The sequence below is a fragment of the Bombina bombina genome, chromosome 10 (assembly GCF_027579735.1).
Source record: "Bombina bombina isolate aBomBom1 chromosome 10, aBomBom1.pri, whole genome shotgun sequence".
NCBI classification, from domain to species: Eukaryota; Metazoa; Chordata; class Amphibia; order Anura; family Bombinatoridae; genus Bombina; species Bombina bombina.
In genome coordinates, this window is record NC_069508.1 from 27,860,921 (window position 1) to 27,886,053 (window position 25,133).

At 37.4% G+C, this 25,133-nt stretch overlaps 1 pseudogene; it reads left to right on the plus strand.

Annotated features, from left to right (window-relative positions):
- The window catches only part of LOC128640674 (calcium-activated chloride channel regulator 1-like), a 125,832-nt pseudogene extending 100,699 nt beyond the window's left edge, over positions 1 to 25,133 (plus strand).

Below are 25,133 nucleotides of genomic sequence, written 5' to 3' on the forward strand. Positions count from 1 at the left end.
TATCAATGTGCAAAAATCAAAAAAGAAACATGCAAAATATATTGTGCCAAATAAATATAAATATAACAGTCTGACACTACCTGACACTACCCAGAAAATTTAACAAGGTACTTTTTCAGCTTAAAGCTACCTAAAAGCATTGATCACAGGCAGTGTAAGGAGCTCCTGCTTACAAACTGTAGAGACCATTCATAAACCTCTCTGTCTGCTCTTCTTAATTTAACACCAATTCCATAACCGCTTCTCCAAAAAGGTGCACAAGAACTGCAGTATATAGGCAAATGACCATCTCGCCCGCTATGTCTGGCAGAAATTTAAAATGAGTGAAGATAAGATGATATATAAATATAAATAAGCACGATGATGCACATGATCCAGTAAAAGGTGCAATGCATCACAAAATAAGTCTAAACTTTTAATTATGCAATTACAAGTAGTTATAAGCAAAGACAAGGGGAGCGGTAAACTCCTATACACAGCCAGGGTATGTAAACTTGCAGTACATGCATAAATATTCGAGGTACTTCAGGCAATACTCACCCACCCCAAAGAAGCAATTGCAATGAAGTATCAGAGACTTACTCTTCCGCCGTCAGAGGATATCCATGGAGCATCGGGTAACTGTAACTCTACAGACCGAGACCTTACTCGGGGAGCGCATACGCTGCTTCCTCCCAGTGCGACCTCCGTCCAGGTACTGGAACACGGCAATCAGCTCCGATCGATGACGTCAGCAATGACGTATGGGGTGGGGTTAGTCTTCACCCAGGGTTGCAGTGAACTCCGAGGGAAAGCAGGGTCCTGTTTGTGTGACATAAGGGGTTAACCTAAAGTTAGGCCAGTGTTTTGGGCGTGTTTTTTCAATTTTGGTTTTAACCAATTAGAATGTTACCTGAGGTTTTTAAGTATTCTCACAACTGTGACACCTTAGGCTATGATTACGTGGATAAGCCGAAACATGTACGCCATTGGTGTCACGCTCATTCACCTGTTCTGCATTGCTGCACCCTCCAGCCCACGCAGGGCTATTTTTAACTTTGTGAATAAAGTTTAACTTTTTATAATATTCTGCTGTGGGATCCTAACTTTAGTTTTGAAGTTTCTAGATTACAAGTAGGGCTAAATTATTGCGCCCGTTTGCGGGTGCACAATAAATAACCAGCCATTATAAGTGGCTGGTTATTCCTCCCGTTAGCTAGCAGGAAGCAATTAGCGCTTATAAAATTAACCAGAGATCAGATCTCTGGTTAATTTTATAAATGTACAGCAAATGCCCACAAAATCAAGTGTAATTTACTTTATTAAGAAATATACACCTAGATTACGAGTTTTGCGTTACGGTTTTAACACTGAAAAAATGGCCATTTTAGCGTAAAAACAGTAACGCAGCCATTACGAGTCTTGTCGGTATAGCTGTACCGCAAGCATTTTAGCCTGTAATGCAACGTCAATCCCGCACTTAAAAAAATGAAGTTTTTGAGTAGGATTTCCATAGCACCGGTATGACAAGTTGTGTGGTGAGGCTAAAAAGCTTGCGATACAACCTATACCAACACGAGCCATTTGGCAATCTGAGACCAGTAGTTATGGGTTTAGCGAAACAAAAATGTTTCACAAAACTCATAACTAAACTGTTGCAAAGTACACTAACACCCATAAACTACTTATTAACCCCTAAGTCGCCCACCTCCCGCATCGCAAACACTATTTAAAACGTATTAACCCGCCCACATCCCCGCCACTATAATAAAGTTATTAACCCCTATTCCACAGCTCCCCGCCACCGCCGCCTCTAACTAAACCTATTAACCCCTAAACCGCCACCCCCCCCACATTTCCACTAATAAATTAAACTATTAACCCCTAAACCTAGCAACCCCCTAACTTTAAATTAAAATTACAATATCGCTATCTTAAAATAAATAAAAACTTACCTGTGAAACTAAAAAAACCTAAGTTTAAACTATAAATTAACCTAACATAACTATTATACTAAACTATTATGCTTAAATTAAAATAACTTCCAATTAAAATAACTAAATTACATATTAAAAAAACCTAACACTAATAAAACAATTTAAGTCTAAAATTACAAAAAAATAAAAAATACTGAATTACGAAAAATAACAAACACTAACAAAAAATAACAAACGAAATTATCAAAAATAAAAACAATTACACCTAATCTAATAGTCCTAAAAAAAATAAAAAGCCCCCCAAAATAAATAAAACCTAGCCTACAATAAACTACCAATAGCCCTTAAAAGGGCCTTTTGTAGGGCATTGCCCTAAGTTAAACAGCTATTTTACCTGTAAAAAATTACAAAGACCCCCTAACAGTAAAACCCACCACCCAACTAACCCCCCAAAATAAAAAACGTAACTCTGTCAAAAACCTAAGCTACCTATTACCCTGAAAAGGGCATTTGTATGGGCATTGCCCTTAAAAGGGCATTCATCTCTTTTACATTGCCCTGAAAAGGGCATTCAGCTCTTTTACATAAAGCCCAAACCATAATCTAAAAAAAAAACCCACCCCAAAAAATTTAGAAAAAACACTAACCCCCGAAGATCCACTCACAGTTTCTGAAGTCCAGACATCCAGGAGGCGAGAAGTTTTCATCCAGGCGGCGAAGTCTTCATCCAGGTGGCGTCTTCTATCTTCATCCCGGCGGCATCTGCTATCTTCATCGCGGCGGCGCGGATCGGGTCCATCCTTGAAGACATCAGACGCAGAGCGTCCTCTTCATACGATCACCGCCGTACACTGAATCTTTAATGCAAGAGAGCCTTTTCAAAATGGCGTCCCTTGCATTCCTATTGGCTGATTTGATTTTTGAAATTTAAATCAGCCAATTGGATGAGAGCTACTGAAATCCTATTGGCTTTTCAAATCAGTCAATAGGATGAGAGCTAATAAATTAATTTCTAGTTTAAACTTAGTTTTTTTTATTTCACAGGTACATTTTTATTTATTTTAAGATAGGGATATTCTAATTTTAATTTAAAGTTAGGGGGTTGTTAGGTTTAGGGGTTAATAGTTTAATTTAGTTTTTTGCGATGTGGAGGGCTGGCAGTTTAGGGGTTAATAGGTTTATTTAGTTGCGGTGATGTGGGAGAACAGAGGTTTAGGGGTTAATAACTTTATTTAGTGGCGGCAATGTTGGGGAGCAGCGGGAATAGGGGTTAATAGCTTTATTATAGTTGCAGTGATGTTGGGGTATGGGGGAATAGGGGTTACTAACTTTAATAGTGATGGTGATATTGGGGAGCTGCGGAATAGGGGTTTATAACTTTTATTAGTGTCGGAGGCGGCAGATTAGGGGTGTTTAGACTTGGGGTTTTTGTTAGGGTGTTAGGTTTAAACTTAACTTTTTTTCCCCCATAGACATCAATGGGGTTGTGTTATGGAGTTTTTCATTGTTAGTTTTTTTTCTCTCTCCCCATTGATGTCTATGGGGAAAGCCTGCACAAGCACATATTCTCAGCCCCTGGATTTTGTGCGTTATGAAGTTTATCACCACCATATCGCATGCACAAGGAGGTTTTTCAGAAACTTGTAATGGCAGCACTATGAGGGGTGAAATAACGCAACTTTGTTGAGTTCGTTTTGCACCCTCTATAGTGCAAAACTTGTAATCTAGGTGATTGATAGTAGCATCTTTATTTTTTAATAAAATAACTGCAATAAGCAGTTATGAGAGTTTAAAGTTGGTGGGTGTGGGGTGTTAGAAAAAAAAAACTGCTCTGAAAAGTGCCTTTACATATCGGTCAATGGGAACTGTTTATTCCCAGTAAATACATATGTATATAATCATATACGTACATATATATTTATATTTTGCTGCCGTCTCTGCGCGACTTCTCATGCAGTGTCTGACGGCATAATAACGAGGCTCCAATTGGAACCTATGGAAGCGCGCTCTCGTGAGCACAATGCTGCCCAGAAATGCAAACGTGCGTTTGCGTACACATTGCACCCAACTTGTAATACAAGTGCACATTTGCATGCACTGGTGTTACTTAGGGGAGCACAAATATTGCTTTTCCAAAATGTAATCTTGCCCTTAATTAAAAAAAAATATTTTATGTTGTATGGTGTATTAAAATATTCACAGAGCTGTATAATAATAGCAGTTCACTGGCTTAGTAATCTTTTGTGTTAGATATTTCTTAGCAAACAATGTACCTTTAACCTAATTGTGTGCATCATCATGCTAATTTTCTTTTAGCCAATAAGATTTTGCTAACATTTTTAAATGTTGTGTCAAGGTATGATGCAGCACTGGTATGATGCAGCACTGGTATGATGCAGCACTGGTATGATGCAGCACTGGTATGATGCAGCACTGGTATGATGCAGCACTGGTATGATGCAGCACTGGTATGATTACAGCATGAGACAAAATTTGTTAGCTTCAGCATGTTTAATGTTCATGTTGGGCTCTCAGTTTTTATAAATGTTCTAGTATCGTGATTGAAAGTTAAGTTTTATTTAAGCTTTCTATTTTCCTTTGCTCATTTGTAGTGTTCATCACCTCTAGAAACACCACTGCTAGGAAGTCAAATTATTAAAATATATTTTAAAATTTAGAAATCAAGAATATTTTCATATACAATTTTCATTTTTTTTAAATAAATAATATCAGCAATGTGATGCTCAAAGTTGGTGAATTCATTTTGGGGCTGAATTGTCAAGCTCCGAACGGAGATAAAGACCGTTGCTCCATAACCTGTCCGCCTGCACTGAGGCAGCGGATCATGTCCGGATCATGTCTGCCCGCACAATGATAATTCGGCCCCTTTGTCTCAAGGCCTGTTAACCGCTCTATGTTTAGTGAATTTACAACACTAATATAAAAAAATACTTCAAAATATATTTTCTTTTAGGAGGATTAACGTTTTTGGCAACAGATAAGGTGGATGCAAATGGTTTGATTGATGCCTTCAATGGGATATCATATGGAAGTGTTGATATTGATATATTTAATCAGGCTATTCAGGTAATGTTTCATATAAAAAAATAATTTTCTTTTTTTCTGAGAATTGTGTGTGCAATTATATGTTCTAGAATTAATTATTTTATCCAATAATTCATTTCTTAGAAAATATAAAAACTTAAAATAGCAAAAAAAAGATATAAGAAATTGTGGAGTAGATCCCTATCTTTTGGAAAATATTATCGTATTATTTTGCACTAATCCCCCTAAAGTCAGAGAAGTTTTGTAGACAAATAATTTGATAAAATTGTCTACAGAATTTTAATCAGTCCCTATATATTTTATTGTGCTACAAAAACATATTTGAAGATTTTCACCAAATGTAAGCAGACGCAGAGTTTGTAAAAAAACCCAAAATGGGTTAGATTAGAGTTCGGGCGCAAAGCTCCTGTGTGCTTGTGTTGGGGCAAAAATTCACCTTTTCGGAAGCGCCACAAAACTACATTACAAGTGGTTAGTAAATGCAGCCAAAAGGTGGCGATCTTGTTTTGCACACTGGTAAACACTGCATTGTCATACATATATACACACACATATAAACACATAAATATATATGTATACATTCATATGTAGTTGCGATCAGGGTTCCGCAAGCTGTGGCTGTTAGACTGTCAGCATGAAAACAAGGCTTCATTAATCTATGGGGGAAAACTTAAACCGCGTTTGAACTAAGCTTATTTTCCCAGGTAATCCAGGCATGCTCCTGCCTCCCTGTTCTTTCAAAATGTTGGGAGAATAAGAATGTTTATAGATTATATCATGTTGTGTTAATGGATTATTTAACTTATATAAAATGTTTATGCACAATATTACTTCATTCTAGCATTTATTTTAATTTTTTGACAGCTGGAAAGCACAGTCTTAAACCTTGCACCAAATCAGTGTTTGACTGGCACTGTTTCAATTGACAACACTGCAGGGAAGGAGACCTCCTTTCTAGTCACTTGGGAAAGGGCAGTGCCAGCTGTCAACTTACAAGACCCAAAGGGGATAATATACACTGCTAAAAACTTTATCATTGACTCATTTTCCAAGTCATCTAGATTGGAAATCCCTGGGACAGCAGAGGTAAGTTATTCATGGTATAATTTAACTACATATTTGATGGTACATCTAGTTTTGTTTATCGTGTGTCACCCATGTAATTACTAGTAGTATTGGATTTGATCCAGCTTGTTCTTCTTAAATACCAAATTTGTCATGGTCTATTCTACTTGTTAAGACAGTGAGGCCGATTTACTATTATGCGAGCGGACATGATCCGATATTGCGGATCATGTCCGCCGCACATCGATAAATGCCGACAACATACGCTGTCGGCATTTATCATTCCACCAGCAGTTCTTGTGAACTGCTGGTGCAATACCGCCCCCTGCAGATTCACGACCAATCGGCCGCAAGCAGGGGGTGTCAATCAACCGGATAGTATTGGATCGGGTTGATTTCCGGCAATGTCTGTCCGCCTCCTCAGAGCAGGTGGACAGGTTATGGAGCAGTGGTCTTTAGACCGCTGCTTCATAACTTATGTTTCTGGTGAGCCTGAGAGCTTGATAAATAGGCCCTATGTCCATACTTGGGGGTAGATTTACCAAGCAGCAGATCCCCGAACTTTCCGGCTATCTATCCCCGAACTTTCCGGCTCACTGGAAATGTAAGTTAAGAAGCAGTGGTTATAAGACCGCTGCGCTTTAACTCGTCTGCCACCTCTGAGGTGGCAGACAGCAATCAGCCCGATTGGATACGATCGGGTTGATTGACACCCCCTGCTAGCAGCCGATTGACCGTGAATGGTGCAGGGGGCGGTATTGCACAACCATTTCACACTAAGGGGCATATTTATCAAAGTGTCAATCTTAGTGCATTTGCCAGTGTCTCTACGCTCGCCAGACATTACCAAACATCGCTGACGCAGATCCACATACGATCCCCTTATTTATAAAAAAAAACTGTCAAAAACACTCGCGTGAAGTACAGCGCGATACATATCGGACTGTTGTTAACTAACAGTCATCGATGTCGCGGTTATTCGGGTTTTTCCCAACTTTATTTATATCATTTCATTACTGTCCATGAACAAGCACATTTCTCTAAAGCTAATCTTTTATTTTTCATCTGTTAATGTCCAAGAAATAGATTTATACCTCAACAAACAATATCTCATAGAAAGTTATTTTTATATTGATTTGTTATATACCTTCACATAAATTAAAGGGACACTGAACCCAAATTTTTTCTTTCGTGATTCAAATAGAGCATGAAATTTTAAGCAACTTTCTAATTTACTCCTATTATCAAATGTTCTTCATTCTCTTGGTATCTTTATTTGAAATGAATGTAAGTTTAGATACCGGCCCATTTTTGGTGACCAACCTGGGTTGTTCTTTCTGATTCACCAATAAAAAAGTGCTGTCCATAGTCTGAACCAAAAAAAGCTTAGATGGCTCCTTTTTCAAATAAAGATAACAAGAGAACAAAAAAAAATTGATAATAGGAGTAAATTAGAAAGTTGCTTAAAATTGCATGCTCTATCTGAATTATTAAAGAAAATTTTTTAATGTTTATTTGTATTTCTAGAAGTCATGATATGTATTTTTTGTTTTTTTCTAAATGATTATTAATGCTAGAATTTGTACACATATCTTTGCACATACTTGTGTGTTTATATACTGTATATATATATATATATATGTGTGTGTGTGTGTGTGTGTGTGTGTGTGTGTTTTATGTCAGAAATCTTTTGCAAACATATTTACATGTCCCTTAATATATTCCTTTTTTGGTTCTAAACAATGTTGTCTTTCATATCTCTGGTATTTAAGGGGGTAGTTTTGGAGAAGCCTAGATGGAAGGTAAACACAGAGGTAAAATGGGTATTTCTATAACTTTAAAAAGAAAAACAGTGTACACCCAAAAAAAAAATAATTTGAAGATATTTTTTAAAGATCTGTTTTTCAAAAAATGTGGCCCTCTCTGCATTGGCCATCGATGGCCATTATCGTTGGTGGGTGGGAGCTCATCCAGGGAGGCGGGTGGGCGGTCATCGGTAGAGGAGGGGGGAGGGATCGCATGCGGGTGCGCGCACACGTGTGTGGGATCCCTACAAAAGACATCAATATGCTGTAGATGTGATGGTGGGAGAGAGGACTGGGGAGGGTAGGATTTTAAAATTAAGGAATCTGGGAGAGGGTGGGGGGCTTGGATGTTGAGGGGGGGGGCAGCTACACTACAGAAAAGAAGCAATACTTTTAAAATAAAAAATAAAAATACCTCTTATTTCAAACTGGGTACTGGCAGACAGCTGCCAGTACCCAATATGGTGCACAATAAGGCAGAGGGGGGGCTAAAGAGCTGTTTGGGGGGATCAGGGAGGTTGGGGGCTAAGGGGGATCCTACACAGCAGAAGAATTCTTTTTTAAAAAAAAAAAAAAACCCAAACCCCCCCAAAAAAACTTTTATTTTAGTACTGGCAGACTTTCTGCCACTACTTAAGATGGCGGGGAAATTGTGGGGTGGGGGAGGGAAGAGAGATGTTTAGGAGGGATCAGAGGGTGGGATGTGACAAGTGGGAGGCTGATCTCTACCCTAAAGCTAAAGTTAACAATGCAAGCTCCCTACAAGCTACCTAATTAACCCCTTCACTGCTAGACATTATATATGTGTGATGCGCAGCGGCGTTTAGCGACCTTCTAATTACCAAAAAGCAACGCCAAAGCCATATATGTCTGCTATTTCTGAATAAAAGGGATTCCAGAGAAGCATTTACAACCAATTTTGCCATAATTGCACAAGCTGTTTGTAAATAATTTCAGTGAGAAACCTAAAGTTTGTGAAAAAGTTTGTGAAAAAGTGAACGATTTGTTTTATTTGATCGCATTTGGCGGTGAAATAGTGGCATGAAATATACCAAAATGGGCCTAGATCAATACGTTGGGTTTTCTACTACACTACACTAAAGCTAAAATTAACCCGACAAGCTCCCTAATTAACCCCTTCACTGCTGGGCATAATACACGAGTGGTGCGCAGCGGCATTTAGCTGCCTTCTAATTACCAAAAAGCAACGCCAAAGCCATATATGTCTGCTATTTCTGAACGAAGGGGATCCCAGAGAAGCATTTACAACCATTTGTGCAATAATTGCACAAGCTGTTTGTAAATAATTTCAGTGAGAAACCTAAAATTGTGAAAAATTTTACGTTTTTTTTTAATTTGATCGCATTTGGCGGACGGCGGTGAAATGGTGGCATGAAATATACCAAAATGGGCCTAGATCAATACTTGGGGTTGTCTACCACACTACACTTAAGCTAAAATTAACCCTACAAGCTCCCTTCATGCTCCCTAATTAACCCCTTCACTGCTGCGCATAATACATGTGTGGTGCGCAGTGGCATTTAGCGGCCTTCTAATTACCAAAAAGCAACGCAAAACCCATATATGTCTGCTATTTCTGAACAAAGGGGATCCCAGAGAAGCATTTACAACCATTTATGCCATAATTGCACAAGTTTTTTTGTAAATAATTTCTGTGAGAAACCTAAAGGGACACTGAACCCAATTTTTTTCTTTTGTGATTCAGATAGAGCATGACATTTTAAGCAACTTTCTAATTTACTCCTATTATCAAATTTTCTTCATTCTCTTGGTATATTATTTGAAATGCAAGAATGTAAGTTTAGATGCCGGCCCATTGGGTTGTTCTTGCGGATTGGTGGATAAATTCATCCACTAATAAAAAGTGCTGTCCAGAGTACTGAACCAAAAAATAAGCTTAGATGCTTTCTTTATCAAACAAAGATAGCAAGAGAACGAAGAAAAATTGATCATAGGAGTAAATTAGAAAGTTGCTTAAAATTGCATGCTCTATCTGAATCATGAAAGAAAACATTTGGGTTCAGTGTCCCTTAAAGTTTGTGAAAACATTTGTGAAAAAGTGAACAATTATTTTTTATTTAATCGCATTTGGCGGTGAAATGATGGCATGAAATATACCAAAATGGGCCTAGATCAATACTTTGGGAAGTCTTCTAAAATATATATATACATGTAAAGGGATATTTAGAGATTCCTGAAAGATATCAGTGTCCCTATGTAACTAGCGCTAATTTTGAAAAAAAAAAAGTGGTTTGGAAATAGCAAAGTGCTACTTGTATTTATTGCCCTATAACTTGCAAAAACTCAGGACAAAATTTAGAAACTATTTAGCATGGGTGTTTTTTGGTGGTTGTAGATGTGTAACAGATTGTGGGGGTCAAAGTTAGAAAAAGTGTGTTTTTTTCCATTTTTTCCCTCATATTTTATATATTTTTTTTTATAGTAAATTATAATATATGATGAAAATAATGGTATCTTTAGAAAGTCCAGTTAATGGCGAGAAAAACGGTATATAATATGTGTGGGTACAGTAAATGAGTAAGAGGAAAATTACAGCTAAACACAAACACAGCAAAAATGTAAAAATACCCTTGGTCCCAAACGGTCAACAAATGGAAAAGTGCTCTGGTCACTAAGGGGTTAAAATGACACTCTACTTCACACAAAGGATAGCAAGAGACTAAAAACAGTGGTAATATGGTATTCCGAAAACACCATTATCACTGACCTTTCAAGCTTCCACGACGCTGCCATCCAAACACAGAAAATCAGAGTTATGATTTCATCCATAGATAAATACTCATGTGTTGTGCATATGTAATTTAGTGAATTGCACAAACAATACACCTGCATTTATTACAGCTGGTGAACCTGCACACAGTAAAATGCCATTTTAAATTAATTTCAATGTATTTTGCATGCCACTGTTTTCAGTCTTTTGCTATCCTTTGTGTGAAGTAAAATGCCATTTTAAAGTCATTTCAATGTATTTTGTATGCAACTGGTTTCAGTATCTTGCTATCCTTTGTTTGAAAATATTTGCACAGTGAATTGAAGAATAATGTATCACCATTGCAAAACATGACATAAAGGGAATGCTATTTAATAACTTTCACCTAGATTACGAATTTTGTCGGTAAGGCTGTGCGGTGCTAACAAGCAGTTTATGCTCACCGCTCACCTACAGACAGCGCTGGTATTACGGGTTTTTACAAACCCGGCGTTAGCCGCAGAAAAGTGAGCGGAGAGCAAAATTTTGCTCCACATCTCACCTCAATACCAGCGCTGCTTACGGTAGTGGTGAGCTGGCAAAACGTGCTCGTACACGATTTCCCCTTAGGAATCAATGGGGCAGAGCCGGCTGAAAAAAACCTAACACAGCCCCATTGATTCCTATGGGGAAATACTTTTAATGTCTACACCTTGTGGTTATCTATTAATTTAAAATATCTCTACTTTCTACTAAATATAAACCAACACAGATAAATTGTGAAATAAACTCTATGAGGGTCCTCCATTATTTGTCAAACAGTTTATTTAGGAATCAATATATGTTAATAATAAGATAAATATTTACAGGTATATATATATCAATCTATTTTACAGATACAGTCCACATTTTAAGATACAGGGCAACTTTTCTAAACTAACCCCAATTGTGCTACACAGAATATTATCCCAGAAATACTTAGCCAGATTCTCTGTGTCCAACATCATCCATCTTTACAGCATGCCCAGGATACAAAAGAGAGGGGGAGGCTCTGGTGTTACAATATTTTATAACCCAATTCAAAAGGGAGTGGCTTATCAAATGCCACTCAAAAAGACCAATGGGAGTGTCTATAGTTCAGAGAGAAAGGTGTACCTGGGGGAAGGGATCCCAATAACAGCTAAGTGAATATTCCAGTGATAAAATGTCACCACACACCTAACACCCTAACATGAACCCCGAGTCTAAACACCCCTATTCTTACACTTATTAATCCCTAATCCGCCGCCCCCGACATCGCCTACACCTGCATAAAATGATTAACCCCTAACCTGCTGCTCCGGACACCGCCGCCAACTACATTATACTTATCAACCCCTAATCTGCTGCCCCCAACATCGCCGACACCTACATTATATTTATTAACCCCTAATCTGCCACCCCCAATGTCACCACCACCTACCTACACTTATTAACCCCTAATCTGCCGCCCCCAAAGTCGCCACCACTATATTAAAGTTATTAACCCCTAAACCTAAGTCTAACCCTAACACCCCCCTAACTTAAATATAATTTAAATAAATCTAATAAAATAACTACAATTCACTAAATTAGCCAATAGGATTGAGCTGGCATTCTATTGGCTGATTGGATCAGCCAATAGAATGCAAGCTCAATCCTATTGGCTGATTGCATCAGCCAATAGGATTTTTTCTACCTTAATTCCAATTGGCTGATAGAATTCTATCAGCCAATCGGAATTGAAGGGACGCCATCTTGGATGACGTCATTTAAAGGAACCTTCATTCTTCAGTTGGACTTCGTTTGAAGAGGATGCTCCGCGACGGATGTCTTGAAGATGGAGCCGCTCTGTGCCGGATGGATGAAGATAGAAGATGCTGCCTGGATGAAGACTTCTGCCCGTCTGGAGGACCTCTTCTTCCCGGCTTCGATGAAGACTTCTGCCCGTCTGGAGGACCACTTCTGCCGGCTTCGTGGAGGACTTCGGCCCGGTTGGGTGAAGACTTCTCAAGGTAGGGTGATCTTCAAGGGGTTAGTGTTAGGTTTTATTAAGGCGGTATTGGGTGTGTTTTAGAGTAGGGTTGGGTGTGTGGGTGGAGGGTTTTAATGTTGGGGGGTTATTGTATTTTCTTTTACAGGTAAAAGAGATGATTACTTTGGGGCAATGCCCCGCAAAAGGTCCTTTTAAGCGCTATTTGTAATTTAGTATAGGGTAGGGCTTTTTATTATTTTGGGGGCTTTTTTATTTTATTAGGGGGATTAGATTAGGTGTAATTAGTTTAAAAAACTTGTAATTATTTTATTATTTTCTATAATTTAGTGTTTGTTTTTTTCGTACTTTAGATAATTTTTTTACATTGTATTTAATTGTATTTAGTTAAGGTAATTAATTTAATTATAGTGTAGTGTTAGGTGTAATTGTAACTTAGGTTAGGATTTATTTTACAGGTAAATTTGACTTTATTTTAACTAGGTAGCTATTAAATAGTTAATAACTATTTAATAACTATTGTACCTAGTTACCTAATCCACTACCCACGCCTTGTTGTGACTTTGTTGTCATACTCCACCATGCTCCTTTGCTGCCCTCCATGTCCTGCTGCTTGTGCAATGCTCTGAGAGCCAATCTGTCCCTGAAGAGAGGTGAAAGAGAGAGGAATAACAGTCAGTATATTGGGAGGATTTTATAACTATCTGTTTAACTTGATTTGGACAATTATCTATGAACACTGAATGCGCATTACAAGTAAAAATGAGACACTTGTGTAGTGGTTTTGACTATTAATTTTCAGTTTTATTATCACCTGTACAATTTTTGCTGATATTTTTTATTTATTTACAAAACTTGGGCTGCTGGAATCTGCAATTCTTGAATTATTACCTGTTGGATAGTACATTTATGTTATATAATTCTGCACTATCTGAAGAATTATGTAATATCAACCTAACAAACATATAGTTCAATGGCGCTACCTGGTGTGCTGTGACAGCGCACCCGTGATGCTCTGCTGAAGAAACCAGAAGAGACTGGTGAGGAAGGTAAGAAATTAACGGGTTCTGGGGGTTAAATCTTTAAAATACTTTTTTTTTTTTTACAGGTGTCATTAGGTTAATGTAGCATAATTCTGCACATAGTGCAGATTTATGTAACATTTATTTTAGCGTTGAATGGTACTTTAATGGGTTCTGATGTATATGCACAGGTGGTACAATCCTCTTCTTTTTAATCAAAGTGCATTTAATATAACTTGATTTAATGATAGTTATAATAACATTTTTTTATGCTTTTTTTTTTAGAGAGGACCTTGGCATTACAGCCTTTGCAACAAATATTCAGTAAACCAAGCCATAGGCATAACTCTGAAAACTAAGGCAGCTGATGCAAATGTGCCACCAATTACTGTCAATGCCCACATGAACAGGGATATAAACCAGTTCCCCAGTCCAATGGTCGTCTATGTGTCAGTGAGTCAAGGCCTTCTGCCAATGAAGGGAGTGAAGGTGACAGCGACTATTGAGCCAGTGATGGGTAGTGCTGTTACTCTTGAACTTTTGGACAATGGAGCAGGTATTTTACATGATATTTCAAAGAAGAAATATAGTCAACATATAGATTTAGTTTAGAAAATATTGTTAAAAGTGCAGGTAAATAACTATGGCCTCAATCACAATCTATTGGGAGACATGTTTTTGGCGGTTATACAAGTCCAAAAGGCGACTTTTTGATTCAGCGCAATCACAATAGCACAATTTCATCCGTTTTCTCGCACTCGCAAACAGGTTTTCGGACACACAAAAACCCCTACACTACACTATGGATGTGAAAACTTCTCAGCGATCACAATACATTTTGGCTTACTTTTAAAGTACTTTTTGAGCCCAGTTTTGGCTTATTGAATTTGGCACCTTAAGGCATTTTATAAGTCTTTGTTAGAGCTTTCCAGCCACCTGTTAAACATTTTCCTAACTATTTCAAAACAGACTTCTTCATTGCACCTATGTTGAACACTCTGAAATGGCCACTGGGGACAACCTAGATGTTTGTTAACATAAGTGGCATTGATTCATTAAAGCTCTATTGATCCCTATTGGAGTTGCTGTATGCAGTCAACAGGGTACAGATTTATGAATGAATAAGCACATATGCATATGTAAATGTGAATACTATGTAAAATCATGTACAGCTATGAGGATCTGCGTGTAAACTTTTGTGAACGAGTTTAGACTTAGGCGCCAATTTATCAAGTGCTGGGTGGACATGATTCTCTGTAGCGAATCATTCTCTGTAGCGAATCATGTCAGCCAGGCATCGCTAAATGCCGTCAGCATTTAACATTGCACAAGCATTTCTGATGAAATGCGTGTGCAATGCTGCTCCCTGCACATTCGCAGCCAATCGACCACTAGCAAGGGGTGTCAATCATCCCGTTTGTATCAGATCGGGATGATTGCAGTCCTCCACCTAAGAGGTGGCGGCTTACGACCGCTGCTTCTTAACTAAAGTTTCAGGCGGACCTGAAACTTTATGCGGATTCAGCAGCATCCACTGCTTTTTAAATACACACCATAGCATGCATGTAGGCTTGTGCCCTATAAAAGCCATTCATAATCGATCTGGTTTCAGGGTCTCTTACAAAGATACTAAGTAACTGAGAAGTGAGGTTGAGATTTTTCTTTAAAATAAATTCTCAGTAGCCATTTTGTGTATAGTTAATACTAAAATGGAACTGGGCCTTTAACAAAGAAGAGAAATAAATACAGTTTAAGAGAATCTTTGGGAAAGTATAACAATAGAAACAGTGCACAGTCTACCCATCCAGATAACATAATAGGTGCATTTAGATGGGTTAGCAGTGGTGCGGATGGAAACGGATTGCAATAGTTAACTCTGAAAGCCATAATTATAAAATCTCCTGTAAAAACAAGATTTGTAGCTATTATTGTACTGAAGTGCCTATAGCTGTCTGTCCATCCTGCCAAGATACATATGGCATTCATATGGATACTGAGTGTCAAGGGTGTCTTGTGATGACAATAGCTGAATGTCACACATTTAAATGACTATTTTTCTTGCAGATTGAACAAAGAGGTTCTATAAAAAGATACACACTATAACCAATAGCTGATAGATTTGGATCAACCCCTAAATAAGGTATTAGCTATTGTCATCAAAAGGAATTACATTTTAGACTATAAGAAATCAAATTTAATATTTTAGATTAACAGCCATTTCATTTTGTGTACAACTGTAATGCATGGAATACATATTGGGGCCCATTTATCATGCTCCGGATGGAGCTTGTGGGCCCGTGTTTCTGGCGACCGCTGCTCCATAACCCTGTCCGCCTGCTCTGAGCAGGCAGACAGACATCGCCGAAAATCAACCCGATCGAGTACGATCGGGATGATTGACACCTCCCTGCTTGTGGCTGATTGTCAGCGAATCTGCAGGGGGCGGCGTTGCACCAGCAGCTCACAAAAGCTGCTGGTGCAATGCCAAATACAGAGAGTATATTGCTCTCTGCATTTAGCGAGGTCTGGCGGACCTGACCAGACCTTTGATAAATGTCCCCTCCATTATATCTACAGATTTTTACTTTAATATTAACTCCTGAAAAGGTTTTGATGTTAATTTAAAATATTATTTTTTTTTTAGAGCTAAATAAAAAAAGCTAACTTGATAGCCTAACTCTGAAAAATAGTTTCACACTGCACATAAAAAGTAGGATTACAAGTGGAGCTCAAAAAGAGCAAGCAATATGGAGAGTTAACATTGCTGGAGCGCAACCCATACTGCTTGCATTTTCACACTGGTCCATGGTTAATATATATCGCTCAATAGTGTACTGCACCCTAAAATATTCATGCCGAGTTGTGCAGGTGAGTTCTTTTCTATATATAGTAGATGTCTATGAGGGAGCGTACTCAATCGCTAACAACTGGAGATTGTACCCCACTTGATTTATAATCAAACCTAAAGTGTTCGACTAATGTTATGGAGAAGCTTATCAAAATAAGTTAATACTTTTCCTCTATACTAAATAACTGAAATAAATATAACGAATTACTGTTAATTGGTTTAAGCAGGGGTGAAATTAACATTGGTGCATCAGGTGCCGTAGAAACAGGGCCCCAGTGCTGGGTGAGTCCCAAAGCAGCCAGTCTATTCATATGTGTCTGCAGAATGTGTACAATCCTAATGCATGGGAGGCAGGAGCCTTGTATTAGTGCAGGCAGCATGTGCATCTATCTATCTATACTCAAGCTTATTATACAGAGCTACATTTTTATTATTACTATTGCTTACAACTGAGTTACCTTTGGGGCTATCAAAACATTTTTTGCACCAGGGCCCTCTGTTGAGTAGGTCTGCTACTGGTTTTGATGGACCATACAATTATTTATAACTACTTTATTCCTACGTTGTACCTTTCAGGTGCTGATATTGTAAAGAATGATGGCGTATACTCTAGATATTTCACCAGTTTTACAACAAATGGACAATATAATTTAAAGGTTTGGGTTGAAAGCAAACAGAATAGAATCCGTCGAGCGTTCCTAAGGAGTAGCGATCTCTATGTGACTGGTAATGTAGAAAATGGTAGGAACTGATTTTTCATTGTTAACTGCAGAGATTCTGGTATGTTTAAAAAAAAAATGTTATCTGTGTAGTAGACTATATTATGCAGCTTAAAGGGACAGTACACTATACAATTGTTTTTCCCTTAATGTGTTTCCAATTACTTTATTTACCAGCTGCAGAGTATAACATGTATGAGATTTGCTTTTTTAAGGCTTATTTGTGTATATGAATTAGCGGATTTTGTGTTTTGAAGCCACAACCAAATAAAATGGGTTGCGCTTGTAGGTATAATCAGATCTCATTACTTTATCACATAGTGTACATATACCTGCTTCTTTATCTTATATCTGTAGGTATAATCAGATCTCATTACTTTATCACATTGTGTACATATACATGCTTCTTTATCTTATATCTGTAGGTATAATCAGATCTCATTACTGTATGACACTGTGTACATATACATGTGTCTTTATCTTATATCTGTAGGTATAATCAGATCTCATTACTTTATTACATTGTGTACATATACATGTGTCTTTATCTTATATCTGTAGGTATAATCAGATCTCATTACTTTATCACATTGTGTACATATACATGTGTCTTAATCTTATAGCTGTAGTTATAATCAGATCTCATTACTTTATCACATTGTGTACATATACATGTCTTTATCTTTTATCTGTAGGTATAATCAGATCTCATTACTGTATCACATTGTGTACATATACATGTGTCTTTATCTTATATCTGTAGGTATAATCAGATCTCATTACTGTATCACATTGTGTACATATACATGTGTCTTTATCTTATATCTGTAGGTATAATCAGATCTCATTACTGTATCACACTGTGTACATATACATGTGTCTTTATCTTATATCTGTAGGTATAATCAGATCTCATTACTGTATCACACTGTGTACATATACATGTGTCTTTATCTTATATCTGTAGGTATAATCAGATCTCATTACTGTATCACACTGTGTACATATACATGTGTCTTTATCTTATATCTGTAGGTATAATCAGATCTCATTACTGTATCACACTGTGTACATATACATGTGTCTGTATCTTATATCTGTAGGTATAATCAGATCTCATTACTGTATCACATTGTGTACATATACATGTGTCTTTATCTTATATCTGTAGGTATAATCAGATCTCATTACTGTATCACATTGTGTACATATACCTGCTTCTTTATCTTATATCTGTCCATAAACCAATCACCAATACTTGTAAAAGAACAATGGGAAATTAACATTGTATTACCTTTTCTCTTCTATACCTCACTGGGAGTGTAATTTCTTCCACTGGCTGTGTTTACACAGCTTATCTATAGCTTGGCCTTAAGGCCAAAAACTTTCAGGATAGGTGGGGATACCACAGGCTAAATCAACTATTTCAAATGCCAATATACGGGTAATGGAAATACTTGTAAACAATTGAATACACTCCAGCAGGTAAAGTGAATCATTGTAAACAAATTAGACTGGAGAACATTTTTGAGTAAACTGTCCGTTTAATTGTGCCTGTTCTTTCTTAATCATACATTGAGCAACATACAAAGGAATAATTATTTAAGAAACATTTTAAAAACATGTTCATATTTCAGATAGACAATGGGTCATGATGCACATTTGCTGCTTTATGCAGATGATGACCATGTGCTGTCACCATGGAATTCCAGGTTGCAAGCCTCAAACTGTGAGGGAAGGGCTTTAAAGCCTGTATCATACCCCAAGCCATTTACAGGGGCAAGAAGCGAGTCTTCACGTGACCCTATAAGATATAGATGATCCCTGTAAAAACATTCATAACTTGCAGCAGGACTTAAAGTGCTTTTTAACCAGAAAGACCCTACTCCACCACGTTTGGGATAGAGGTGCAAGTGAGCCCTAATTTTAAAGGTAACACTCTTGTTCCCCTAGGGTGCAGGTGATTATCATTACAAATAGTGATGGCCCGGCACACTAGAAACTTGATGATTTCTAGTAGTGGGAAACAATTTCTGCTACAGAGCTCCTATCCATATCTCGCGTTAATTAGTGTGATAAGAGATCCCTATGTTAAAGAGAGAATTTCCCTTTTTTAATAACACCTAATAGTCTTATGATTCAAATAAGCGGTTTTATGTCCTTATAGCGATCAAGTAATAATGATAACTTGGCCGTGACCACTTGTCTCATTTTGTGGTGTTGTAGATGTCACATCTCATAGATCTATGGATCTCTGAAGAAATAAAAAAAATAGGGATTAAAATCAAGGGGAGAACAGAATGTAAAAATAGGTAGTATTTTGTGAAATGCTATATAGGATAACATTGGGTAAAACTATTTTGGGCTAGATTACAAGTTGAGCGATATTTGCGCTCAGTTGAGTGCACTGGTATTACAAGTGTTCGCATTACATGGAAGCTTTGCGCTCACGAGAGCACACTTCCATAAGCACCAATGGGAGCCTCGTTTTCATGCCGTGAGACACGAAGGGGGTAAGTTGTGCAGTGATGAGAAGCAAATTTAAATAGATATGTATTTGCCTATATACATATATTTATGTGTTAATATGTGTATATAAGCATATACAAATATATTTACTGGGAACACACAGTCCCCATAGACCACAATGCTATTAGTGCTGTTTTTTTTCTAACGCCCCACAACCTCCAACTTTAGCCCCAAAATATTGCCTAGTGCAGTACACTACACACTGTATTTTGGGGCAATTGGGTGCACATTTAAATAATTGCTACCGCAAGCTTGAGGTAGCAATAACCAGACACTTTAAATGGCTGGTTATTTATCACCCTCCCGCAAATTTGCCCATTTGCAGGCACGCAATAAAGTAGCGCTCCACTTGTAATCTAGCCCTTTATGTTTTATCTCACACCATTAAAGGGACAGTCAACACAAAAATTGTTATCATTTGAAAAGATAGATAATGCCTGTACTACCCATTCCCCAGCTTTGCACAAAAACATTGTTATATTAATATACTTTATGACCTTTAAACCTCTAAATTTCTGTCTGTTTCTAAGTCCCTAAAGACATCCTCTTATCACATGCTTTTCACAACAGGAGACTACTAGTTCATATGAGCCATATAGATAACATTGTGCTCACGCCCGTGGGTTGTGTACAGCACAGCACTAATTGGCTTAAATGCAAGTCAAATGATAATAAATAAAAAGTCATGTGATCAGGGAGCCGTCAGAAGATGCTTAGAAACAAGGTTATTACAGAGGTATTAATATAACTGTGTTTTCTGTGCAAAACTGGGGAATGGGTAATAAAGGGATTATCTATTTTTTTTTTAAATAAAAAAAATTGAGTTGATCCCTTTAATGTATGAAAAAACACCTTACTAGTAAATGTGTTTAATATAAAATAAAATGTATAAAATACTATTTTCTTGTTGTTAAGGTGAAGTGGGCATGAACCCACCAAAACCTGTAATCAGTGACGATGACATTGGACTTGACTTGGGAGCTTTCAGTAGAACAGCATCAGGTGGATCTTTTGTGGTCTCTGCTGTACCTCTTGGTCCACAACCTGACCTCTATAAACCAGAGAAAATAAGTGACTTAAAGGCAAAAATTGAAAAATCTACAATTGTGTTATCCTGGACAGCAACTGGTGATGACCTGGACCGAGGAAATGGTACGTGTTTTTATTGTAATTTGTGGATCCAATAGTATTCTTAAAACATTATTTTTACCAACAGCATTATATAATTATTATTTGTAGTAGTAGTAGTGATACTAGTAGTAATAATATAAATTAATAACAAGTAATTGAAGCTTGTGATGGTATTTAATATAACTTGTGTTTTCTTTACTCCCCTTTATCATCTTATTCACAAACTAATTGTAATGCTTGTGGGATATTTCTCTATCAGACCAAACTTGGCCAGTAGCCTTCTTATCCCGGCGTCAAGTGGAATGATAGGAAATATCCCAAAGCAGAGTAAGTTAGTGAAATTAGGTAAGCGGTACTCACAGTAGACAGGGTAGTCCTTCAGGGCAATAAGTTGAAGACAGAGCATGGTCAAGACAGGCTGAGTCCGGCAATAGGAAGACAATCAAGCAGTAAAGTAGTTCAGGGGTGAACCAATAGAAAGAGCAGGAACAGGCAGGTATCAACATCAAAGGAAATCCAGCAGTGTAACAGTTCAGGGGTAAACCAATAGAATGGTCAGACAGGCAGAGTTCAGCAACAATAAGACAATCCATTAGTTCAGGGGTTAAGCAAGCAGAGTGGTCAGACAGGCAGAGTTCAATATCAGTATGGCAATCCAGCAGTTCAGGGGTTAAGTAAGCAGAGTGGTCAGACAGGCAGAGTTCAATATCAGTATGGCAATCGAGAAGTTCAGGGGTTAAGCAAGCAGAGTGGTCAGACAGGCAGAGTTCAATAACAGTATAGCAATCCAGCAATTCAGGGGTTAAGCAAGCAGAGTGGTCAGACAGGCAGATTTTAGTAACTGTATGGCAAGCCAGCAGTTCAGGGGTTAAGCAAGCAGAGTGGTCAGACAGGCAGAGTTTAATATCAGTATGGCATGCCAGCAGTTCAGGGGTTAAGCAAGCAGAGTAGTCAGACAGGCAGAGTTTAATATCAGTATAGCAATCCAGCATACAGTAACATAGCACCCAGGAGCACACAAAGCAACACCTATATTTGGGCAGTGTATGTAAGCACTGCAGGTACTTTCATAGGCGCCAATTCGCGGCAAGCAGCTCAAAGGATCCGGCTTCAGAGGAAGAGACACTGGAACCGCTGCATCCCTGGCAACAGCCAGAGCAGCAACTGCCGCGTCCCTGGCAACAGCCAGGGCGGCGCAGAAAGCGGTGTGACACTAATGCTTCACTTTACCTTTATGTAAATAATTCTGGTTTCTACCTATATTTCTGCCAGACTCTAGAATGAATATTGATCTGCAGAAATAAGTTCACTGGATGTAACAGAGAGAGATACAAGTTATTTTTATGTATACATAGTATATATTACCAATTAAGCACTCACTACAAAAATCGGTACGCTAAAGAAATGCATAAATCATTTATTTGTGGCATACTGTTAGTACAAAAAAATTAAAAATGCAGGGCTTTGATATTTTAAGCAATACCAGAATACACCCTTTTAAAATCTTGATAAGATTTATGATCCTGGCCAATCAGAGACTGTTCTAAGTTTAAATATGGACTCACTGTAGCATTCTATACACAAAGGACTAGGCTACACGTGGAGCACTATTAATAGCACAGTTAGAACGTTTTATTATTGTGTGATTGCTTGTATATTAATATGTGTTTAACTCCTGCTTGTATATTAAAATGTGTTTAACCCCTGCTTGTATATTAAAATGTGTTTAACTCCTGCTTGTATATTAAAATGTGTTTAACCCCTGCTTGTATATTAATATGTGTTTATCTCCTGCTTGTATATTAATGTGTTTAACCCCTGCTTGTATATTAATATGTGTTTAACTCCTGCTTGTATATTAATATGTGTTTAACCCCTGCTTGTAAATTAATATGTGTTTAACTCCTGCTTGTATATTAATATGTGTTTAACCCCTGCTTGTAAATTAATATGTGTTTAACTCCTGCTTGTATATTAATATGTGTTTAACTCCTGCTTGTAAATTAATATGTGTTTAACTCCTGCTTGTATATTAATATGTGTTTAACTCCTGCTTGTATATTAATATGTGTTTAACTCCTGCTTGTAAATTAATATGTGTTTAACTCCTGCTTGTATATTAATATGTGTTTAACTCCTGCTTGTAAATTAATATGTGTTTAACTCCTGCTTGTATATTAATATGTGTTTAACCCCTGCAAAGGGATTAAACACATTGGGCTAGAGTACAAGTGGAGCGCAATCAGTAGTACAGGGTTTGTTATATTATGTGCAACCTCAGGCAAAGAATAACGCACAATCTGTTATCACAAGCGGATGGTTCAATATTTTAACCAAAGTATCTTAATATGTCTGAGATTTTTTTTGTGCACCCTATATTTTTAATAGGGAGCTCTATTAGCGAACTCATTGTGCGCGTATAAGAAGTTAAGTTTTGCACTCAAGCACAATCTAAAATACTATTGTAAAATTTAGAACAATTTAAGACCAGAAGTTTAAATATGCACTTACAGTCTGGAAAAGAAACATAATGATTGAAGTTTAGGAACTATTAGATTAGCAATTAAAATGATATTAAAAACACGTTTAGCGTCCCTTTTACTTTAAAGGAAAGGAAATTCTGAACATATGTTGAGGAGTTTGCTAAGTGTATTGTCAATATCCTACAGCCGACCATCCCTCTTTTTCTTTTCATAAATCCTCGCCTATTAATTCACCAGTTCTGGACTTCATCCAGTAAGATAGATCATTGTATTTAAAAAAAAATCTGGATTGTTTTATAGTTACAAAAGTGACCATACAAGAAATAGTTTGTACAGATCTTAAAACAAAGTACTTTGTCCTCATCTTGTACATCAGATGTCCTGGTCTCCTAAGGTTGAATGGTACAGATTAGTCATGTGTTCATTTATAATAAAATACATCCATCTAAAAATACTTTTAGTATGTGGAACATTCATGATATTGGTTAATGCTGCCTGCAGTTAGTGTGTGTGACGTTTATTCTTTTTTTGTATCAGAATGAAAATTTGATATGTAATGCCATGTTTGTAAACTGTATCCCAGGTACGCCAGCTTATCTTTAAGCATAGGCTGTGTTCCCAGTAAAACTATTTGTCATTCAGGCATTGCTGCAATCAGTATACTAAGATTTAGGGGCCAATTTATCATCAGTCTGTCCGACATGATCCGCTCAGCATACGCTGTCGGCAGTTATCATTGCACAAGCAGTTCTGGTGAACTGCTTGTGTAATGCCGCCCCCTGCAAATTTGTGGCCAAGGTGGTGTCAATCTGCCAGATCATATATGATCGGGCGGATTGATGTCCGCAGCCTCAGAGCAGGCAGACCAGTTAAGGAGCAGTGGTCTTAAGACTGCTGCTTTATAACTGCTGTTTCCGGTGAGCCCGAAGGCTTGCGCAGAAACAGGGGCATCAGAGGCCATTCGTAGCTTGATCATTTGGCCCCTTGGAATATTAGCAGGGATTTAATCTGCCTAATCCAATTCAGAAGCCATCAGTCTGTTTTATATTTGGAATTCAACTAACCTTCTGCAAAATGTATCTTTTTTAGCCCTATCATTGGAAAACAAACCATAACAATTATTTAGTAAGCCTAATTACTTATATCAATAGTCAGTATGTAATAGATTAACACATAGCTAGAATACTCTCTTTTAATGTTTTTAAATTTACAGGAAAACAATTTGATTTACCAATTATATAAAATTTGAAATCTTTTTAAAATAAATGAAACAACTAAATTATACATCAAATGTACTATTATTTGCAGAGGTTGTGTCACGGAATTTTCAAGTTATTATAAACATATATAATATGCGCTACGTTTTTTTAATTTCAGCGTCAGGATACGACCTAAGGATGAGCACCAGTCCTAGAGACCTCATAGATAACTTTGAAACTTCTACGTCAGTTGATATCTCCAGTCTAACGCCACAGCCGGCCGGATCCAGCGAAACATTTACCTTTGTTCCTGAGGATATTGTTATAGAAAATGGCACCATCCTATATTTTGCTCTGATTGCTTTTGATGAAGTCTCACAGAAATCAGATCTATCTAATATAGCACAGGCGGCTCTTCTTATCCCTGCAGCTTAGAAACCACAACTGAATCACCTGTTTAACCAGATGTTAATTCTAATAAAATTGACATAACACATCTGGCACTGTCTTTGTCCGCAACAGTAATTATAATTTCTATTATTATAAGCATCACTGTTTGTATCATGAGTAGCAAAAGGAAAAAGAAAATTCCAGAAATGCGCTTTTAA